Raw genomic sequence first — 21,213 nt, forward strand, 5'->3', positions numbered from 1 at the left:
GATGACCCATTAGCCAGCCTTCTGAACAAGCCAGCCATAACCACAGTGTCACCAGCCATAACCACCCAGTTAGACAGAAATCCAGCCATAACCACCCAGTTAGACAGAAAGCCAGCCTTAACCACCCTGTTAGACAGAAAGCCAGCCATAACCACCCAGTTAGACAGAAAGCCAGCCATAACCACCCAGTTAGACAGAAAGCCAGCCATAACCACCCAGTTAGACAGAAAGCCAGCCATAACCACCCTGTTAGACAGAAAGCCAGCCATAACCACCCTGTTAGACAGAAAGCCAGCCATAACCACCCAGTTAGACAGAAAGCCAGCCATAACCACCCAGTTAGACAGAAAGCCAGCCATAACCACCCAGTTAGACAGAAAGCCAGCCATAACCACCCTGTTAGACAGAAAGCCAGCCTTAACCACCCTGTTAGACAGAAAGCCAGCCATAACCACCCAGTTAGACAGAAAGCCAGCCATAACCACCCTGTTAGACAGAAAGCCAGCCTTAACCACCCTGTTAGACAGAAAGCCAGCCATAACCACCCTGTTAGACAGAAAGCCAGCCATAACCACCCTGTTAGACAGAAAGCCAGCCATACTGATCATTTGACACATTCTATGGAGTCTCTCACTCCCCCCTCTATCTCTATCCCCTCCTCTCTATCTCTCTCTCTTAAATCCCACTCTCTCTCGCTCTCTCTGTCCCTCTCTCTCCCTCTGTCTCTCTCTCTCTCTCCCTCCCTCTCCTGCTCTCTCTTTTTCTCTTGCTCCTCTCTCTAATACAGAGTACAAACTATTTCTGTCTCTCCCTCCCCCGCTGTCTCCATCCCACCCCTGCCTGCCTGCCTGCCTGCCTCCCTCGCCGCAACTCGACAGCTAGAAACTCAACAGTTCAATTTAAATCCATTACACCTAGGCCCTGGTAGAGTGGCCTCCATGGAAACGGTTACTAGACAACAATCTGCTCATGATATTCCTCGGCTCGCTCACGCTTCAAATCAGACAGAAGGATGCAGGCATGACGTGTTGGATTCAGATTGTGTGTGTGTGTGTGTGTGTGTGTGTGTGTGTGTGTGTGTGTGTGTGTGTGTGTGTGTGTGTGTGTGTGTGTGTTCTGACGTCAGCAGCGTGTCCTGTGTTATCTACCGTCCCTCAACTGTGACCCTCATCTCCCAGAGTGCAGTTCAAATCATATAAAGTTTTTTATTAAACAAAAGGAGAAATGGAGATTACCATCTACACGTATTTTAAATGTTATATTTTACATCCTGTAACTAGAAATGCAGTACAAAACAAATCAACTGCCTTTATCCATGTTCTGTAGTATTGACAGGAGATATGTGAAGGGCACTCAGACCCTGTACCGCAGGACTGCAGGTTGAAGTAACCTCTTGTCTGTCTCTGTCTGTCTGTCTGTTCCTGTCTGTCTCTGTCTGTCTGTCTGTTCCTGTCTGTCTGTTCCTGTCTGTCTGTCTGTCTGTCTGTCTGTCTGTCTATCTGTCTGTCCCTGTCTGTCTCTGTCTGTCCCTGTCTGTCCCTGTCTGTCCCTGTCTGTTAGTGTCTGTGCGTGTGTCAGTCAGTCAGTCAGTCAGTCAGTCAGTTTGTCTGTCTCTCTCTTCCTCTCTCTCTGTCCCCATCAGTCTGTCTGTCCCCTGTCCGTCCGTCAGTCTGTCTGTCCCTGTCTGTGTGTCTGTCTGCGTGTACGTCGTTGTCCTTCAGGAGACAGCAGAGCCATATTAAATCACCTGCTAGTCTTCTGGACCCGCAGTAATGACAGCAGGGAATGCCAGCTCTGACCTCTACACTTTACAAGGGAAGATACCAAAGTATCTCCAATAGTTCAGCATAACCTTTATTCACAGGGCAATAGTAAATCAGAAAACCAACATCTAAGGATCAAAACCAATATGTGAACAACTGCACGGTTCAATATTACAATGTAGAATTAAGCAGCATTCTGAATATCTGAATTTCTGCAATCAGGTTTAGCTGATTTTATTCAAGCAATTGATATTTCTTAGGACACGGCTGCATGCTCTCACCCTATATACTGTCTCCACTATCATGTCACTTTTTACCGTGACATTTCTCCAGGAAAGGTATATTAGCTAATCAATAATGAAAGGTACGGTAGCTAGACAATAATGAAAGGTACAGTAGCTAGCCAATAATGAAAGGTACAGTAGCTAGCCAATAATGAAAGGTACAGTAGCTAGCCAATAATGAAAGGTACGGTAGCTAGCCAATAATGAAAGGTACGGTAGCTAGCCAATAATGAAAGGTACGGTAGCTAGCCAATAATGAAAGGTACGGTAGCTAGCCAATAATGAAAGGTACGGTAGCTAGCCAATAATGAAAGGTACAGTAGCTAGCCAATAATGAAAGGTACGGCAGCTAGCCAATACAAAAGGTACGGTAGCTAGCCAATAATGAAAGGTACGGTAGCTAGCCAGTAATGAAAGATACGGGAGCTAGCCAATAATAAAAGGTACGGTAGCTAGCCAATAATGAAAGGTACGGCAGCTAGCCAATACAAAAGGTACGGTAGCTAGCCAATAATGAAAGGTACGGTAGCTAGCCAGTAATGAAAGGTACGGTAGCTAGCCAATAATGAAAGGTACAGTAGCTAGCCAATAATGAAAGGTACGGTAGCTAGCCAATAATGAAAGGTACAGTAGCTAGCCAATAATAAAAGGTACGGTAGCTAGCCAATAATGAAAGATACGGGAGCTAGCCAATAATGAAAGGTACGGTAGCTAGCCAATAATGAAAGGTACAGTAGCTAGCCAATAATAAAAGGTACGGTAGCTAGCCAATAATGAAAGGTACAGTAGCTAGCCAATAATGAAAGGTACGGTAGCTAGCCAATAATGAAAGGTACGGTAGCTAATCAATAATGAAAGGTACAGTAGCTAGCTAATAATGAAAGGTACGGTAGCTAGCCAATAATGAAAGGTACAGTAGCTAGCCAATAATGAAAGGTACGGTAGCTAGCCAATAATGAAAGGTACGGTAGCTAGCCAATAATGAAAGGTACGGTAGCTAGCCAATAATGAAAGGTACGGTAGCTAGCCAATAATGAAAGGTACAGTAGCTAGCCAATAATGAAAGGTACGGCAGCTAGCCAATACAAAAGGTACAGTAGCTAGCCAATAATGAAAGGTACGGCAGCTAGCCAATACAAAAGGTACAGTAGCTAGCCAATAATGAAAGGTACGGTAGCTAGCCAGTAATGAAAGGTACGGTAGCTAGCCAATAATGAAAGGTACAGTAGCTAGCCAATAATGAAAGGTACGGTAGCTAGCCAATAATGAAAGGTACAGTAGCTAGCCAATAATAAAAGGTACGGTAGCTAGCCAATAATGAAAGATACGGGAGCTAGCCAATAATGAAAGGTACGGTAGCTAGCCAATAATGAAAGGTACAGTAGCTAGCCAATAATAAAAGGTACGGTAGCTAGCCAATAATGAAAGGTACAGTAGCTAGCCAATAATGAAAGGTACGGTAGCTAGCCAATAATGAAAGGTACAGTAGCTAGCCAATAATGAAAGGTACGGTAGCTAGCCAATAATGAAAGGTACAGTAGCTAGCCAATAATAAAAGGTACGGTAGCTAGCCAATAATGAAAGATAGGGGAGCTAGCCAATAATGAAAGGTACGGTAGCTAGCCAATAATGAAAGGTACAGTAGCTAGCCAATAATAAAAGGTACGGTAGCTAGCCAATAATGAAAGGTACAGTAGCTAGCCAATAATGAAAGGTACGGTAGCTAGCCAATAATGAAAGGTACGGTAGCTAGCCAATAATGAAAGGTACAGTAGCTAGCCAATAATGAAAGGTACGGTAGCTAATCAATAATGAAAGGTACAGTAGCTAGCTAATAATGAAAGGTACGGTAGCTAGCCAATAATGAAAGGTACAGTAGCTAGCCAATAATGAAAGGTACGGTAGCTAGCCAATAATGAAAGGTACGGTAGCTAGCCAATAATGAAAGGTACGGTAGCTAGCCAATAATGAAAGGTACGGTAGCTAGCCAATAATGAAAGGTACAGTAGCTAGCCAATAATGAAAGGTACGGCAGCTAGCCAATACAAAAGGTACAGTAGCTAGCCAATAATGAAAGGTACGGCAGCTAGCCAATACAAAAGGTACAGTAGCTAGCCAATAATGAAAGGTACGGCAGCTAGCCAATAATGAAAGGTACGGTAGCTAGCCAATAATGAAAGGTACAGTAGCTAGCTAATAATGAAAGGTACGGTAGCTAGCCAATAATGAAAGGTACAGTAGCTAGCCAATAATAAAAGGTACGGTAGCTAGCCAATAATGAAAGATACGGGAGCTAGCCAATAATGAAAGGTACGGTAGCTAGCCAATAATGAAAGGTACAGTAGCTAGCCAATAATAAAAGGTACGGTAGCTAGCCAATAATGAAAGGTACAGTAGCTAGCCAATAATGAAAGGTACGGTAGCTAGCCAATAATGAAAGGTACAGTAGCTAGCCAATAATGAAAGGTACGGTAGCTAGCCAATAATGAAAGGTACAGTAGCTAGCCAATAATAAAAGGTACGGTAGCTAGCCAATAATGAAAGATAGGGGAGCTAGCCAATAATGAAAGGTACGGTAGCTAGCCAATAATGAAAGGTACAGTAGCTAGCCAATAATAAAAGGTACGGTAGCTAGCCAATAATGAAAGGTACAGTAGCTAGCCAATAATGAAAGGTACGGTAGCTAGCCAATAATGAAAGGTACGGTAGCTAGCCAATAATGAAAGGTACAGTAGCTAGCCAATAATGAAAGGTACGGTAGCTAATCAATAATGAAAGGTACAGTAGCTAGCTAATAATGAAAGGTACGGTAGCTAGCCAATAATGAAAGGTACAGTAGCTAGCCAATAATGAAAGGTACGGTAGCTAGCCAATAATGAAAGGTACGGTAGCTAGCCAATAATGAAAGGTACGGTAGCTAGCCAATAATGAAAGGTACGGTAGCTAGCCAATAATGAAAGGTACAGTAGCTAGCCAATAATGAAAGGTACGGCAGCTAGCCAATACAAAAGGTACAGTAGCTAGCCAATAATGAAAGGTACGGCAGCTAGCCAATACAAAAGGTACAGTAGCTAGCCAATAATGAAAGGTACGGCAGCTAGCCAATAATGAAAGGTACGGTAGCTAGCCAATAATGAAAGGTACAGTAGCTAGCTAATAATGAAAGGTACGGTAGCTAGCCAATAATGAAAGGTACGGTAGCTAGCCAGTAATGAAGGAGGAATTGATGAACGCTATCGGAATAGGAACAGGACAGCGGTCTCTTCTTTGTTCCTATTACAACTACAGGCATCCATCCATGCTGTGTAATTTATGTGTGGTGGGGAACAGAGGAGTGTGTGAGTTGTGACATTTTGGGATATGGCTGGTAGAAGTAGAGAGCTGGACACAAGAAGAAGAAAACCCCTTCTGCCTTTTTACTGACTGGATGCAGTCCATCACAGTGCCATCCGTTTTGTCACCAAAGCCCCATATACTACCCACCACTGCGACCTGTACGCTCTCGTTGGCTGGCTCTCGCTTCATACTCGTCGCCAAACCCGCTGGCTCCAGGTCATCTACAAGTCTCTGCTAGGTAAAGCCCCGCCTTATCTCAGCTCACTGGTCACCATAGCAGCACCCACTCGTAGCACGCGCTCCAGCAGGTATATCTCACTGGTCATCCCCAAAGCCAATTCCTCCTTTGGTCGTCTTTCCTTCCAGTTCTCTGCTGCCAATGACTGGAACGAACTGCAAAAATCTCTGAAACTGGAGACTCATATCTCCCTCACTAGCTTTAAGCACCAGCTGTCAGAGCAGCTCACAGATCACTGCACCTGTACATAGCCCATCTGTAAACAGCCCATCTACCTACCTCATCCCCATACTGTATTTATTTATTTATCTTGCTCCTTTGCACCCCAGTATCTCTACTTGCACATTCATCTTCGGCACATCTACAATTCCAGTGTTTAATTGCTATATTGTAATTACTTCACCACCATGGCCTATTTATTGCCTTAACTTACCTCATTTGCTCTCACTGTATATATACTTTTTGTTTTCTTTTTTTCTACTGGATTATTGACTGTATGTTTTGTTTATTCCATGTTGTATGTGTCGAATTGTTATGCGTTTATCTTGGCCAGGTCACAGTTGTAAATGAGAACTTGTTCTCAACTTGCCTACCTGGTTAAATAAAAGGTGAAATAAATTTAAAAAATAAAAAACTGACATGTGAATGTCTTTATCACAGTGCACATAATCCAAGACCCTTTTAAAGAAGCCCCGAGGCCCTGCCCCTTGGACTATCCATCTTTCATGTGTATATAATAATCGTACCTTAAACCCATTCCAGGTCTGGGGAACGGTACCGGTGGCGTACCAGTCTAATTTAGGAAGTCTCTTGACATATGAAAGTAATCCCGCCTGGATTTCAATATTAATTGTGTCATTTGTATTCAGAGAGGTGCCTTAGCACTATGAAAAATAAGCAGAGTATAAACCCTGAGCGTCGCCCGACAACACAGGAGGGATTTAACTGATTCTTTCAACTATCGAGCCAGAAAGAAAAGAAGGAGAGAGAAAGAAAGGAAACAGAGAGAATAACTTTTTTTTGTTCCCCCCCGCTGTTACTGACGCAAGTTCATGATGCAGCTAGGCAACGTTACACACTCTGGTAAATTAACATCAGGGAGAATGTTACACTCAAAACGTTTCTCAGGAGTCTTGTCATTTATTCAAATCAATATGAACAGTCAATCAAACTACAAAATACTTAAAAATACCAGCCTCATATTGATCTCTATGACCACGGCATAAAAAAAAAAGATTAACGCTTACGATGATGCAATGCTGAACACAACAAGTCTCGTGAAAACAGCTCTGGATCTTCAGTATCAATCTGCTGCCGTTTACAGTCAGTCTCTGTCCATGACCCTAGCAGTCACAGGTCAGAGCACTATATTTATTGAGGAGTTAGACGGTATACCAGTTATGAACAGAATTGACTTTGTAAACAGACGCAGCAGGTTAGGTTAATTAACATAGCAGTTTAGGACAATTAGGTTAAAGGTTAGGAAATGGTTAGGGTTCGTTAAAATGCAACAATTCTCTCTGAAACTATCCCCCCAAAAAATGAAGATGTTGACAATTTATGCGTCACTTCCTTCCGTAGCTGTATACCATCTAGTCACAACCCCATATATCTAGAAAGTTGGGCAGATCTATGCGTCACTTCCTTCCGTAGCTGTATACCATCTAGTCACAACCCCATATATCTAGAGAGTTGGGCAGATTTATGCGTCACTTCCTTCCGTAGCTGTATACCATCTAGTCACAACCCCATATATCTAGAAAGTTGGGCAGATCTATGCGTCACTTCCTTCCGTAGCTGTATACCATCTAGTCACAACCCCATATATCTAGAGAGTTGGGCAGATTTATGCATCACTTCCTTCCGTAGCTGTATACCATCTAGTCACAACCCCATATATCCAGAAAGTTGGGCAGATTGATGCGTCACTTCCTTCCGTAGCTGTATACCATCTAGTCCCAACCCCATATATCTAGAGAGTTGAACATATTTAGAATTTCAAATATTGTTCTAATCCTATACATTCTCTTGAAAATCATTGTTTAAATATTCCATATGTAATGTTAATTTTTGTAGTTTTTTATTTAAGCTTTATTTAACCAGGCAAGTCAGTAAAGAACACATTCTTATTTACAATGACGACCTACCCGAGCCAAACCCTAACCCGGACAACACTGGGCCAATTGAGCGCCGCCCTATGGGACTCCCAATCATGGCCGGTTGTGATACAGCCTGGAATCTAACCAGGGTCTGTAGTGACGCCTCTAGCACTGAGATGCAGTGCCTTAGACCGGCAAAGGTCTCGTAGTCTTCAATGGGAGTAGACTTTATGAGAGGCACCCTTGGCTCAGTGCTCGAGGCGCCAAAATAAGAAATTAGCTGAAGTCTTGAGCGGCTTCCGCGCATGGTTAACCAATGAGCATCGTTCAACTTGAAAAAAAACAATCAAACAATGTTTTAATGAAAACATTCAAGTTGAAAACAACCCGTGAACGCAGGTCTCTACACATGGTAGGCTGATTTTTTTGTGGTTCAATTGCTGTTCAATTTCCTGTCTGTAAGCACCTTAACCAGGCCATTGTGCCTCTGATGTAGAGGTCTTAGGGGTGCAGCATCCCGGAACTCATCCCTGACTCATCCCTGACTCATCCCTGACTCATCCGGGAACTCATCCCTGACTCATCCCTGACTCATCCCGGAACTCATCCCAGACTCATCCCTGACTCATCCCGGAACTCATCCCGGAACTCATCCCGGAACTCATCCCTGACTCATCCCGGAACTCATCCCGGAACTCATCCCGGAACTCATCCGGGAACTCATCCCGGAACTCATCCCTGACTCATTCGGGACTCATCCGGGACTCCACTGCCAACAGGTTGCTGCTTGGACAACCGCTCCTAATCCCTCAGTCACACCCACACAGGTGGTGTTCCACTGCACTGTACCCTCCAGTTGGACTGGGTTAGGGAAAGGGCCATACAGCAGCTGCTGTACACAGGCCTCTAGATATGAACGGGCCATACAGCAGCTGCTGTACACAGGCCTCTAGGTATGAACGGGCCATACAGCAGCTGCTGTACACAGGCCTCTAGATATGAACGGGCCATACAGCAGCTGCTGTACACAGGCCTCTAGATATGAACGGGCCATACAGCAGGAGAAGGGTTAACAGAGATGGATAACAGAGTGGTACAGATTCTGTATGAGGCGATGACAACTCATCATTATCATCTTAATGAACATCTCGGTTCCAGAGGGGTACTGATTAGTTACCCTACCTACAAATACCTCAGGCTCCCTAAGGTACTGGTTAGTTACCCTACCTACAAATACCTCAGGCTCCCTAAGGTACTGATTAGTTACCCTACCTACAAATACCTCAGGCTCTCTAAGGTACTGATTAGTTACCCTACCTACAAATACCTCAGGCTCTCTAAGGTACTGATTAGTTACCCTACCTACAAATACCTCAGGCTCTCTAAGGTACTGATTAGTTACCCTACCTACAAATACCACGGGCTCTCTAAGGTACTAGTTAGTTACCCTACCTACCTCAGAACCAGTGTTGGGTAAGTTACTTTCTAAATGTAATCCATTACATTTACTAGTTACCTGTCCAAAATTGTAATCAGTAATGTAACTTTTGGATTACCCCAAACGAAACGCAGTAACGTAATCTGATTACATTCAGTTACTTTCATCTTAAGAGACATTAGAATAATACAAAAATGTATATTACCAATTGAACGACATCTATTGCAGAATAAATCAGTGTTAAAGTTTACATAGCTGGTCATATATGGATGTTAATTGTTACTTTATGGGTTGGTTATGTAGGCTTCTTCTAACCCATCGCTTTCTACTACATTTAATAATATGATTAAATTATATATTTACATTAATATATATATATAATTTATAAGTCCAAAAATGGATGTAGCAACTACAGATTTACCCTTTTAAGTCTATCAAATGTGTGCTAGTTTGATCATGCGTCCATTAGGCCGATGGATTTATTTGTTGTTTATCAGCATGAATTACATTGATCAATAAAAGCCCCACTTTTATTCCATAGGCTGGAATCCCACACTATGCAGCTGTTGCAAGAGCGCATTTTTCACTGGCTGTCCACTGGTTTCAAAAAACAATGATTTCATAGGCAGCTTAAACTTCTTGAATTCAACCGTTATTGGGTTCAAATATACATTTAGATTTGTGAACAGCCGTCCACAACAACCACAATCCGTAAGACGCAAATAGCTAAATGAAGGGAGCGGTAGTGTGATTCAGGTCAATGCGCTACGTAGATATCAATAAAAAGAGATTTCCGGGTCTTCCCTATTGACTCAGTGATTTAATGCTCTGCATCGCAGTGCTAACTGTGCCACTGAAAATCCTCAACGTTCGTAACTATGGAGCAAAACATAGAAGTGACACACAGTCAAAACACTTCAAACCAAGAATATGGTATCAAAAACAAGATAAAATTAGCTGAAAAGAGCCACCTACGATTCCCCACATGGCAGCTTATTGTCATTGTTGTTAGCTATCTGACCATCCAGAATCACAATAACAAACGGCCTTCTGCCGCATAGAAGCGTGGGCATCGTTTTTGTGTCAGCTAACCCGTCCATAGGGAGCCTCATATCTCCGTCCCGATGTCCTTAATAGCTGCTGCTGATAAGAAACTGTGTCTTTATCTTAGACCAATTAGGCTGCTAATTGATTCAATAGGAGTCGTTTAGAGATCCTCCAGACTCTGCTAATTGATTCAATAGGAGTAATTTAGAGTTCCTCCAGGCCCTGCTAACTGATTCAATAGGAGTCATTTAGAGTTCCTCCAGGCCCTGCTAATTGATTCAATAGGAGTAATTTAGAGTTCCTCCAGGCCCTGCTAACTGATTCAATAGGAGTCATTTAGAGTTCCTCCAGGCCCTGCTAATTGATTCAATAGGAGTCATTTAGAGTTCCTCCAGGCCCTACTAATTGATTCAATAGGAGTCATTTAGAGATTCGCCACGCCCTGGGTGGAGTGGATGGAGAACCTTACACCAATAGTTCTCAAACCTCTCCTCTCCCAGACATTTTACAACATTGTATTGTAGCCCTGAACAAGCAGATCTGATTCACCTAGTCAAGGGCTTGAGGATTAGTTGACTAGTTGAATCAGGTCTGATAGCTCTGGTATAGATTAAATACATGGAACAACTGAGGGTCCCAGAGGAGAGGTCTGAGCAACACTGGCCCATGGAACAACTGAGGGTCCCAGAGGAGAGGTCTGAGAAACACTGGCCCATGGAAGAACTGAGGGTCCCAGAGGAGAGGTCTGAGCAACACTGGCCCATGGAAGAACCGAGGGTCCCAGAGGAGAGGTCTGAGCAACACTGGCCCATGGAAGAACTGAGGGTCCCAGAGGAGAGGTCTGAGAAACACTGGCACATGGAAGAACTGAGGGTCCCAGAGGAGAGGTCTGAGAAACACTGGCCCATGGAAGAACTGAGGGTCCCAGAGGAGAGGTGTGCAAACCCAGGCCTTGGCCCACTGTAGAGACATGGGATGGGTCTGTAATGACAGCACTATATAGGAAATAGGATGCGATCTCTGAGCCTGGGCTGTGAGCTTTATTACCTCTGAGCCTGGGCTATGAGCTATATTACCTCTGAGCCTGGGCTATGAGCTATATTACCTCTGAGCCTGGGCTATGAGCTATATTACCTCTGAGCCTGGGCTATGAGCTATATTACCTCTGAGCCTGAGCCTGGGCTATGAGCTATATTCCTGGCTATGAGCTATATTACCTCTGAGCCTGGGCTATGAGCTATATTACCTCTGAGCCTGGGCTATGAGCTATATTAACTCTGATCCTGGGCTATGAGCTATATTACCTCTGAGCCTGGGCTATGAGCTATATTACCTCTGAGCCTGGGCTATATTACCTCTGAGCCTGGGCTATGAGCTATATTAACTCTGAGCCTGGGCTATGAGCTATATTACCTCTGAGCCTGGGCTATGAGCTATATTACCTCTGAGCCTGGGCTATGAGCTATATTACCTCTGAGCCTGGGCTATGAGCTATATTACCTCTGAGCCTGGGCTATGAGCTATATTACCTCTGAGCCTGAGCTATGAGCTATATTACCTCTGAGCCTGGGCTATGAGCTATATTACCTCTGAGCCTGAGCCTGGGCTATGAGCTATATTACCTCTGAGCCTGGGCTATGAGCTATATTACCTCTGAGCCTGGGCTATGAGCTATATTACCTCTGAGCCTGGGCTATGAGCTATATTACCTCTGAGCCTGGGCTATGAGCTATATTACCTCTGAGCCTGAGCCTGGGCCATGAGCTATATTACCTCTGAGCCTGAGCCTGGGCTATGAGCTATATTACCTCTGAGCCTGGGCTATGAGCTATATTACCTCTGAGCCTGGGCTATGAGCTATATTACCTCTGAGCCTGGGCTATGAGCTATATTACCTCTGAGTCTGGGCTATGAGCTATATTACCTCTGAGCCTGGGCTATGAGCTATATTACCTCTGAGCCTGGGCTATGAGCTATATTACCTCTGAGCCTGGGCTATGAGCTATATTACCTCTGAGCCTGGGCTATGAGCTATATTAACTCTGGAGCCTGAGCTATGAGCTATATTACCTCTGAGCCTGGGCTATGAGCTATATTACCTCTGAGCCTTGAGCCTGGGCTAGAGCTATATTACCTCTGAGCCTGGGCTATGAGCTATATTACCTCTGAGCCTGGCTATGAGCTATATTACCTCTGAGCCTGGGCTATGAGCTATATTACCTCTGAGGCCTGGGCTATGAGCTATATTACCTCTGAGCCTGGGCTATGAGCTATATTACCTCTGAGCATGGGCTATGAGCTATATTACCTCTGAGCCTGGGCTATGAGCTATATTACCTCTGAGCCTGGGCTATGAGCTATATTAACTCTGAGCCTGGCCTATGAGCTATATTACCTCTGAGCCTGGGCTATGAGCTATATTACCTCTGAGCCTGGGCTATGAGCTATATTACCTCTGAGCCTGGGCTATGAGCTATATTACCTCTGAGCCTGGGCTATGAGCTATATTACCTCTGAGCCTGGGCTATGAGCTATATTACCTCTGAGCCTGGGCTATGAGCTATATTACCTCTGAGCCTGGGCTATGAGCTATATACCTCTGAGCCTGGGCTATGAGCTATATTACCTCTGAGCCTGGGCTATGAGCTATATTACCTCTGAGTCTGGGCTATGAGCTATATTACCTCTGAGCCTGGGCTATGAGCTATATTACCTCTGAGCCTGGGCTATGAGCTATATTACCTCTGAGCCTGGGCTATGAGCTATATTACCTCTGAGCCTGGGCTATGAGCTATATTAACTCTGAGCCTGAGCTATGAGCTATATTACCTCTGAGCCTGGGCTATGAGCTATATTACCTCTGAGCCTGAGCCTGGGCTATGAGCTATATTACCTCTGAGCCTGGGCTATGAGCTATATTACCTCTGAGCCTGGGCTATGAGCTATATTACCTCTGAGCCTGGGCTATGAGCTATATTACCTCTGAGCCTGGGCTATGAGCTATATTAACTCTGAGCCTGAGCTATGAGCTATATTACCTCTGAGCCTGGGCTATGAGCTATATTACCTCTGAGCCTGGGCTATGAGCTATATTACCTCTGAGCCTGAGCCTGGGCTATGAGCTATATTACCTCTGAGCCTGGGCTATGAGCTATATTACCTCTGAGCCTGGGCTATGAGCTATATTACCTCTGAGCCTGGGCTATGAGCTATATTACCTCTGAGCCTGGGCTATGAGCTATATTACCTCTGAGCCTGAGCCTGGCTATGAGCTATATTACCTCTGAGCCTGGGCTATGAGCTATATTACCTCTGAGCCTGGGCTATGAGCTATATTACCTCTGAGCCTGGGCTATGAGCTATATTACCTCTGAGCCTGGGCTATGAGCTATATTACTCTGAGCCTGAGCTATGAGCTATATTACCTCTGAGCCTGGGCTATGAGCTATATTACCTCTGAGCCTGGGCTATGAGCTATATTACCTCTGAGCCTGGGCTATGAGCTATATTACCTCTGAGCCTGGGCTATGAGCTATATTACCTCTGAGCCTGGGCTATGAGCTATATTAACTCTGAGCCTGGGCTATGAGCTATATTACCTCTGAGCCTGGGCTATGAGCTATATTACCTCTGAGCCTGGGCTATGAGCTATATTACCTCTGAGCCTGGGCTATGAGCTATATTACCTCTGAGCCTGGGCTATGAGCTATATTACCTCTGAGCCTGGGCTATGAGCCATGAGTGGTGGCAGAAAGATAGAGTGCATCAATGGAGAAGAGGGCCTGACTAAACGACTACCAACCCGTAGCACTCACGTCTGTAGCCATGAAATGCTTTGAAAGGCTGGTCATGGCTCACATCAACACCATTATCCCAGAAACCCTAGACCCACTCCAATTTGCATACCGCACCAACAGATCCACAGATGATGTAGTCTCTATTGTACTCCACACTGCCCTTTCCCACCTGGACAAAAGGAACAGCTATGTGAGAATGCTATTCATTGACTACAGCTCAGCGTTCAACACCATAGTGCCCTCAAAGCTCATCACTAAGCTAAGGATCCTGGGACAAAACACCACCATCTGCAACTGGATCCTGGACTTCCTGACGGGCAGCCCCCAGGTGGTAAGAGTAGGCAACAAAACATCAGTCTCATTGAGCTGGAATCGGACTCAGTGAGCTGGAATCTCCTCTGATAGTTACAATACTGATTTTATTTTTTTATTTATTTATTTCACCTTTATTTAACCAGGTAGGCAAGTTGAGAACAAGTTCTCATTTACAATTGCGACCTGGCCAAGATAAAGCAAAGCAGTTCGACAACATACAAAAACACAGAGTTACACATGGAGTAAAACAACATACAATCAATGATGCAGTAGAAAAAAAATAAGACTATATACAATGTGAGCAAATGATGTGAGATAATGGAGGTAAAGGCAAAAAAATGCCATGGTGGCAAAGTAAATAAAGTATGGCAAGAAAAAAACACTGGAATGGTAGATTTGTAGTTTGAAGAAAGTTAAAAGTTAAAATATAAATATAAATAATATGGTGCAAAGGAGCAAAATAAATAAAATAAATAAATACAGTAGGGGAAAAGGTAGTAGTTTGGGCTCAATTAAAGATGGGCTATGTACAGGTGCAGAGATCTGTGAGCTGCTCTGATAGCAGGTGCTTAAAGCTAGTGAGGGAGATAAGTGTTTCCAGTTTTAGAGATTTTTGTAGTTCGTTCCAATCATTGGCAGCTGAGAACTGGAAGGAGAGACGACCAAAGGAGGAGTTGGCTTTAGGGGTGACCAGAGAGATATACCTGCTGGAGCGCGTGCTACAGGTGGGTGCTGCTATGGTGACCAGTGAGCGGAGATAAGGGGGGACTTTACCTAGCAGGGTCTTGTAGATGACCTGGAGCCAATGTGTTTGGCGACGATGATGAAGTGAAGGCCAGCCAACGAGAGCATACAGGTCGCAGTGGTGGGTTGTATATGGGGCTTTGGTGACAAAACGGATGGCACTGTGATAGACTGCATCCAGCTTGTTGAGTAGGGTATTGGAGGCTATTTTGTAAATGACATCGCCGAAGTCGAGGATTGGTAGGATGGTCAGTTTTACGAGGGTATGTTTGGCAGCATGAGTGAAGGATGCTTTGTTGCGAAATAGGAAGCTAATTCTAGATTTCACTTTGGATTGGAGATGATTGATATGAGTCTGGAAGGAGAGTTTACAGTCTAACCAGACACCTAGGTATTTGTAGTTGTCCACAAATTCTAAGTTAGAACCGTCCAGAGAAGTGATGCTGGATGGGCGGGCAGGTGCAGGCAGCGATCGGTTGAAGAGCATACATTTAGTTTTACTTGTGTTTAGGAGCAGTTGGAGACCACGGAAGGAGAGTTGAATGGCATTGAAGCTCGTCTGGAGGGTTGTTAGCACAGTGTCCAAAGAAGGGCCAGAAGTATACAGAATGGTGTCGTCTGCGTAGAGGTGGATCAGAGATTCACCAGCAGCAAGAGCGACATCATTTATGTATACAGAGAAAAGAGTTGGCCCAAGAATTGAACCCTGTGGTACCCCCATAGAGACTGCCAGAGGTCCAGACAGTAGGCCCTCCGATTTGACACACTGAACTCTGTCAGAGAAGTAGTTGGTGAACCAGGCGACGCAATCGTTTGAGAAACCAAGGCTACTAAGTCTGCCGATGAGGATGTGGTGATTAACAGAGTCAAAAGCTTTGGCCAGGTCAATGAATACGGCAGCACAGTAATGTTTCTTATCGATGGCGGTTACGATGTCGTTTAGGACCTTGAGCGTGGCTGAGGTGCACCCATGACCAGCTCTGAAACCAGATTGCATAGCGGAGAGGGTGCGGTGGGATTCAAAATAGTCGGTAATCTGTTTGTTGACTTGGCTTTCGAAGACCTTAGAAAGGCAGGGTAGGATGGATATAGGTCTGTAGCAACTTGGGTCAAGAGTGTCACCTCCTTTGAAGAGGGGGATGACAGCAGCTGCTTTCCAATCTATGGGAATCTCAGACGACACGAAAGAGAGGTTGAACAGGCTAGTAATAGGGGTTGCAATAATTTCGGCAGATAATTTTAGAAAGAAAGGGTCCAGATTGTCAAGCCCAGCTGATTTGTAGGGGTCCAGATTTTGCAGCTCTTTCAGAACATCAGCTGAATGGATTTGGGAGAAGGAGAAATGGGGGAGGCTTGGGCGAGTAGCTGTGGGGGGTGCAGTGCTGTTGAATGCAGTAGGGGTAGTTAGGTGGAAAGCATGGCCAGCCGTAGAAAAATGCTTATTGAAATTCTCAATTATAGTGGGCTTATCGGTGGTGACAGAGTTTCCTATCCTCAGTGCAGTGGGCAGTTGGGAGGAGGTGTTCTTATTCTCCATGGACTTTACAATGTCCCAGAACTTTTTAGAGTTGGAGTTGCACGAAGCAAATTTCTGTTTGAAAAAGCTAGCCTTGGCGTTTCTAACTGCCTGTGTGTATTGGTTTCTAACTTCCCTAAAAAGTTGCATATCGCGGGGGCAGTTCGATGCTAATGCAGAACGCCACAGGATATTTTTGTGTTGGTTAAGGGCAGTCAGGTCTGGGGAGAACCAAGGGCTATATCTGTTCCTGGTTCTAAATTTCTTGAAAGGGGCATGCTTATTTAAGATGGAGAGGAAGGCATTTTTAAAAAATAACCAGGCATCCTCTACTGACGGGATGAGGTCAATATCCTTCCAGGATACCAGGGCCAGGTCGATTAGAAAGGCTTGCTCGTTGAAATGTTTCAGGGAGCGTTTGACAGTGATGAGTGGAGGGCGTTTGACCGCTGACCCATTACGGGTGCAGGCAATGAGGCAGTGATCGCTGAGATCTTGGTTGAAAACAGCAGAGGTGTAATTAGAGGGCACATTGGTTAGGATGATATCTATGAGGGTGCCAGTGTTTGCGGCTTTGGGGTTGTACCTGGTGGGTTCATTAATAATTTGTGTGAGATTGAGGGCATCAAGCTTGGATTGTAGAATGGCTGGGGTGTTAAGCATGTCCCAGTTTAGGTCGCCTAGTAGCACAAGCTCTGAAGATAGATGGGGGGCAATCAGTTCACATATGGTGTCCAGAGCACAGCTAGGGGCCGAGGGGGGTCTATAGCAGGCGGCAACGGTGAGAGACTTGTTTTTGGAGAGGTGGATTTTTAAAAGTAGAAGTTCAAATTGTTTGGGTACAGACCTGGATAGCAGGACAGAACTCTGCAAGCTATCTCTGCAGTAGATTGCAACACCGCCCCCTTTGGTCGTTCTATCTTGTCTGAAAACGTTGTAGTTAGGGATGAAGATTTCACAGTTTTTGGTGGACTTCCTAAGCCAAGATTCAGACACAGCCAGGACATCCGGGTTGGCAGAGTGTGCTAAAGCAGTGAATAAAACAAACTTAGGGAGGAGGCTTCTAATGTTAACATGCATGAAACCAAGGCTATTACGGTTACAGAAGTCATCAAAAGAGAGCGCCTGGGGAGTAGGTGTGGAGCCAGGCACTGAAGGGCCTGGATTCACCTCTACATCCCCAGCGGAGCAGAGAAGGATAAGTATGAGGGTACGGCTAAAAGCTATAAGAATTGGTCGTCTGTGACGTCCAGAATAGAGAGAAAAAGGAGCAGGTATCTGGGGGCGATAAAATAGCTTCAAGGTATAATGTACAGACAAAGGTATGGTGGGATGTGAGTACAGAGGAGGTAAACCTAGGCATTTAGTGATTATGAGAGAGATATTGTCTCTAGAAATATCATTGAAACCAGAAGATGTCATAGCATGTGTGGGTGGAGGAACTGAGAGGTTGGATAAGGTATAATGAGCAGGGCTAGAGGCTCTACAGTGAAATAAGCCAATAAACACTAACCAGAACAGCAATGGACAAGGCATATTGACATTAAGGAGAGGCATGCTTAGCCGAGTGATCAGAGGGTCCAGTGAGAATCAGACAGCTAGCCGGGCCATAGGTAGCAAGCTGGTGGAAGATGGGAGGGAGGTCTGTTTTAGCCGCCTCGTGCGTTTCCGTCTGTGGGTTAGTGGGGTTCCGTGTGGAAGGGGGGACCTGTCCAAGTTGGCAAAATAGTTAGTTATAGTGGCCCAAGAAAAGTGTCCGACAGACCTATTCAGATCGCAGCCGAAAAGACAGCTAACGATTAGCTGGCCGCAGATGGGCGATCAGGTTACGTCGCGACGGAGGGGCCAGTTGGAACAACTCCCTCGGGCAGATAACGTCGGTGATCCAGTCGTGAAGACCCAATGGGGCTCCGCATCGGCAGTAAAACGGGTCAGGATAGGTGAGTTGTAGCCCAGGAGACACTTCAGCTGGCTAGCTCAGGAGTAGCCCACGAGTGGCTGACGGAATTCTTCAGCTGGCTAGCTAGCTAGCTCCGTAATAGTGTGTGTTAATTCCGAGACCGACGTTGCCAATAGTCACTCAGGTAGCAGCTAGTTAGCTGCAAGATCCAGGTGTAAATGTCCAGAGCCTGCGGTAGAAATCGAGGAGAGGAGAGAGAAATAGGTCCGATATGCTCTGGTCTGAGTCGCGCTGTACAAAAACTGGCGATAGCTTTTCGAGCTAATGGATAGCTGAGGACAGCTAACCGTAGCTAGCTGAACTTCAACGTTAGCCAGTGAAAATAGCTAACCTCTGGCTAGCTTCTGTCGTGGAATTCAGATGAGGTAAATAATACTTTCTTTTTTTTTTAATTGATGAGGCGGGTTGCAGGAGAGTGCTTTGAGGTTGAGTGTTTAGAATAAAAAAAATGTAAAAAGATAAGTGAAGAAAAAAAATATGTAAATATATATATATATACACGGGACACGACAGGACGTCTGAACTGCTACGCCATCTTGGATCGAAGAATGATGGCGCCGCTGACCTGGAATCAGTCTCAGTGAGCTGGAATCACCTCTGATAGTTACTATACTGATGGCGCCGCTGACCTGGAATCAGTCTCAGTGAGCTTGAATCACCTCTGATAGTTACTATACTGATGGCGCCGCTGACCTGGAATCAGTCTCAGTGAGCTGGAATCACCTCTGATAGTTACTATACTGATGGTGCCGCTGACCTGGAATCAGTCTCAGTGAGCTGGAATCTCCTCTGATAGTTACTATACTGATGGCGCCGCTGACCTGGAATCAGTCTCAGTGAGCTGGAATCACCTCTGATAGTTACTATACTGATGGCGCCGCTGACCTGGAATCAGTCTCAGTGAGCTGGAATCACCTCTGATAGTTACTATACTGATGGCGCCGCTGACCTGGAATCAGTCTCAGTGAGCTGGAATCACCTCTGATAGTTACTATACTGATGGCGCCGCTGACCTGGAATCAGTCTCAGTGAGCTGGAATCACCTCTGATAGTTACTATACTGATGGCGCCGCTGACCTGGAATCAGTCTCAGTGAGCTGGAATCACCTCTGATAGTTAGAATACTGATGGCGCCGCTGACCTGGAATCAGTCTCAGTGAGCTGGAATCACCTCTGATAGTTACTATACTGATGGCGCCGCTGACCTGGAATCAGTCTCAGTGAGCTGGAATCTCCTCTGATAGTTACTATACTGATGGCGCCGCTGACCTGGAATCAGTCTCAGTGAGCTGGAATCACCTCTGATAGTTACTATACTGATGGCGCCGCTGACCTGGAATCAGTCTCAGTGAGCTGGAATCACCTCTGATAGTTACTATACTGATGGCGCCGCTGACCTGGAATCAGTCTCAGTGAGCTGGAATCACCTCTGATAGTTACTATACTGATGGCGCCGCTGACCTGGAATCAGTCTCAGTGAGCTGGAATCACCTCTGATAGTTAGAATACTGATGGCGCCGCTGACCTGGAATCAGTCTCAGTGAGCTGGAATCACCTCTGATAGTTACTATACTGATGGCGCCGCTGACCTGGAATCAGTCTCAGTGAGCTGGAATCACCTCTGATAGTTACTATACTGATGGCTCCGCTGACCTGGAATCAGTCTCAGTGAGCTGGAATCACCTCTGATAGTTACTATACTGATGGCGCCGCTGACCTGGAATCAGTCTCAGTGAGCTGGAATCACCTCTGATAGTTACTATACTGATGGTGCCGCTGACCTGGAATCAGTCTCAGTGAGCTGGAATCTCCTCTGATAGTTACTATACTGATGGCGCCGCTGACCTGGAATCAGTCTCAGTGAGCTGGAATCACCTCTGATAGTTACTATACTGATGGCGCCGCTGACCTGGAATCAGTCTCAGTGAGCTGGAATCACCTCTGATAGTTACTATACTGATGGCGCCGCTGACCTGGAATCAGTCTCAGTGAGCTGGAATCACCTCTGATAGTTACTATACTGATGGCGCCGCTGACCTGGAATCAGTCTCAGTGAGCTGGAATCACCTCTGATAGTTACTATACTGATGGCGCCGCTGACCTGGAATCAGTCTCAGTGAGCTGGAATCACCTCTGATAGTTAGAATACTGATGGCGCCGCTGACCTGGAATCAGTCTCAGTGAGCTGGAATCACCTCTGATAGTTACTATACTGATGGCGCCGCTGACCTGGAATCAGTCTCAGTGAGCTGGAATCACCTCTGATAGTTACTATACTGATGGCGCCGCTGACCTGGAATCAGTCTCAGTGAGCTGGAATCTCCTCTGATAGTTACTATACTGATGGCGCCGCTGACCTGGAATCAGTCTCAGTGAGCTGGAATCACCTCTGATAGTTACTATACTGATGGCGCCGCTGACCTGGATCAGTCTCAGTGAGCTGGAATCACCTCTGATAGTTACTATACTGATGGCTCCGCTGACCTGGAATCAGTCTCAGTGAGCTGGAATCACCTCTGATAGTTACTATACTGATGGCGCCGCTGACCTGGAATCAGTCTCAGTGAGCTGGAATCACCTCTGATAGTTACTATACTGATGGTTGGATTAAGGAGATGTTTATCTTTCAAATGGTGTAAAATAGTTGATTGTTTGAGAAATGGAATATAGATTTTT

General features: G+C 45.3%; 1 protein-coding gene across 1 annotated transcript in view; it reads right to left on the reverse strand.

Annotated features, from left to right (window-relative positions):
- LOC115161885 (sodium/calcium exchanger 3) overlaps window positions 1-21,213 on the reverse strand; it is a gene marked incomplete at its 5' end in the record, with an annotated part of 117,363 nt that overhangs the window by 24,331 nt on the left and 71,819 nt on the right.

Source organism: Salmo trutta, chromosome 25 (assembly GCF_901001165.1).
Source record: "Salmo trutta chromosome 25, fSalTru1.1, whole genome shotgun sequence".
In the NCBI taxonomy this organism is placed as follows: Eukaryota; Metazoa; Chordata; class Actinopteri; order Salmoniformes; family Salmonidae; genus Salmo; species Salmo trutta.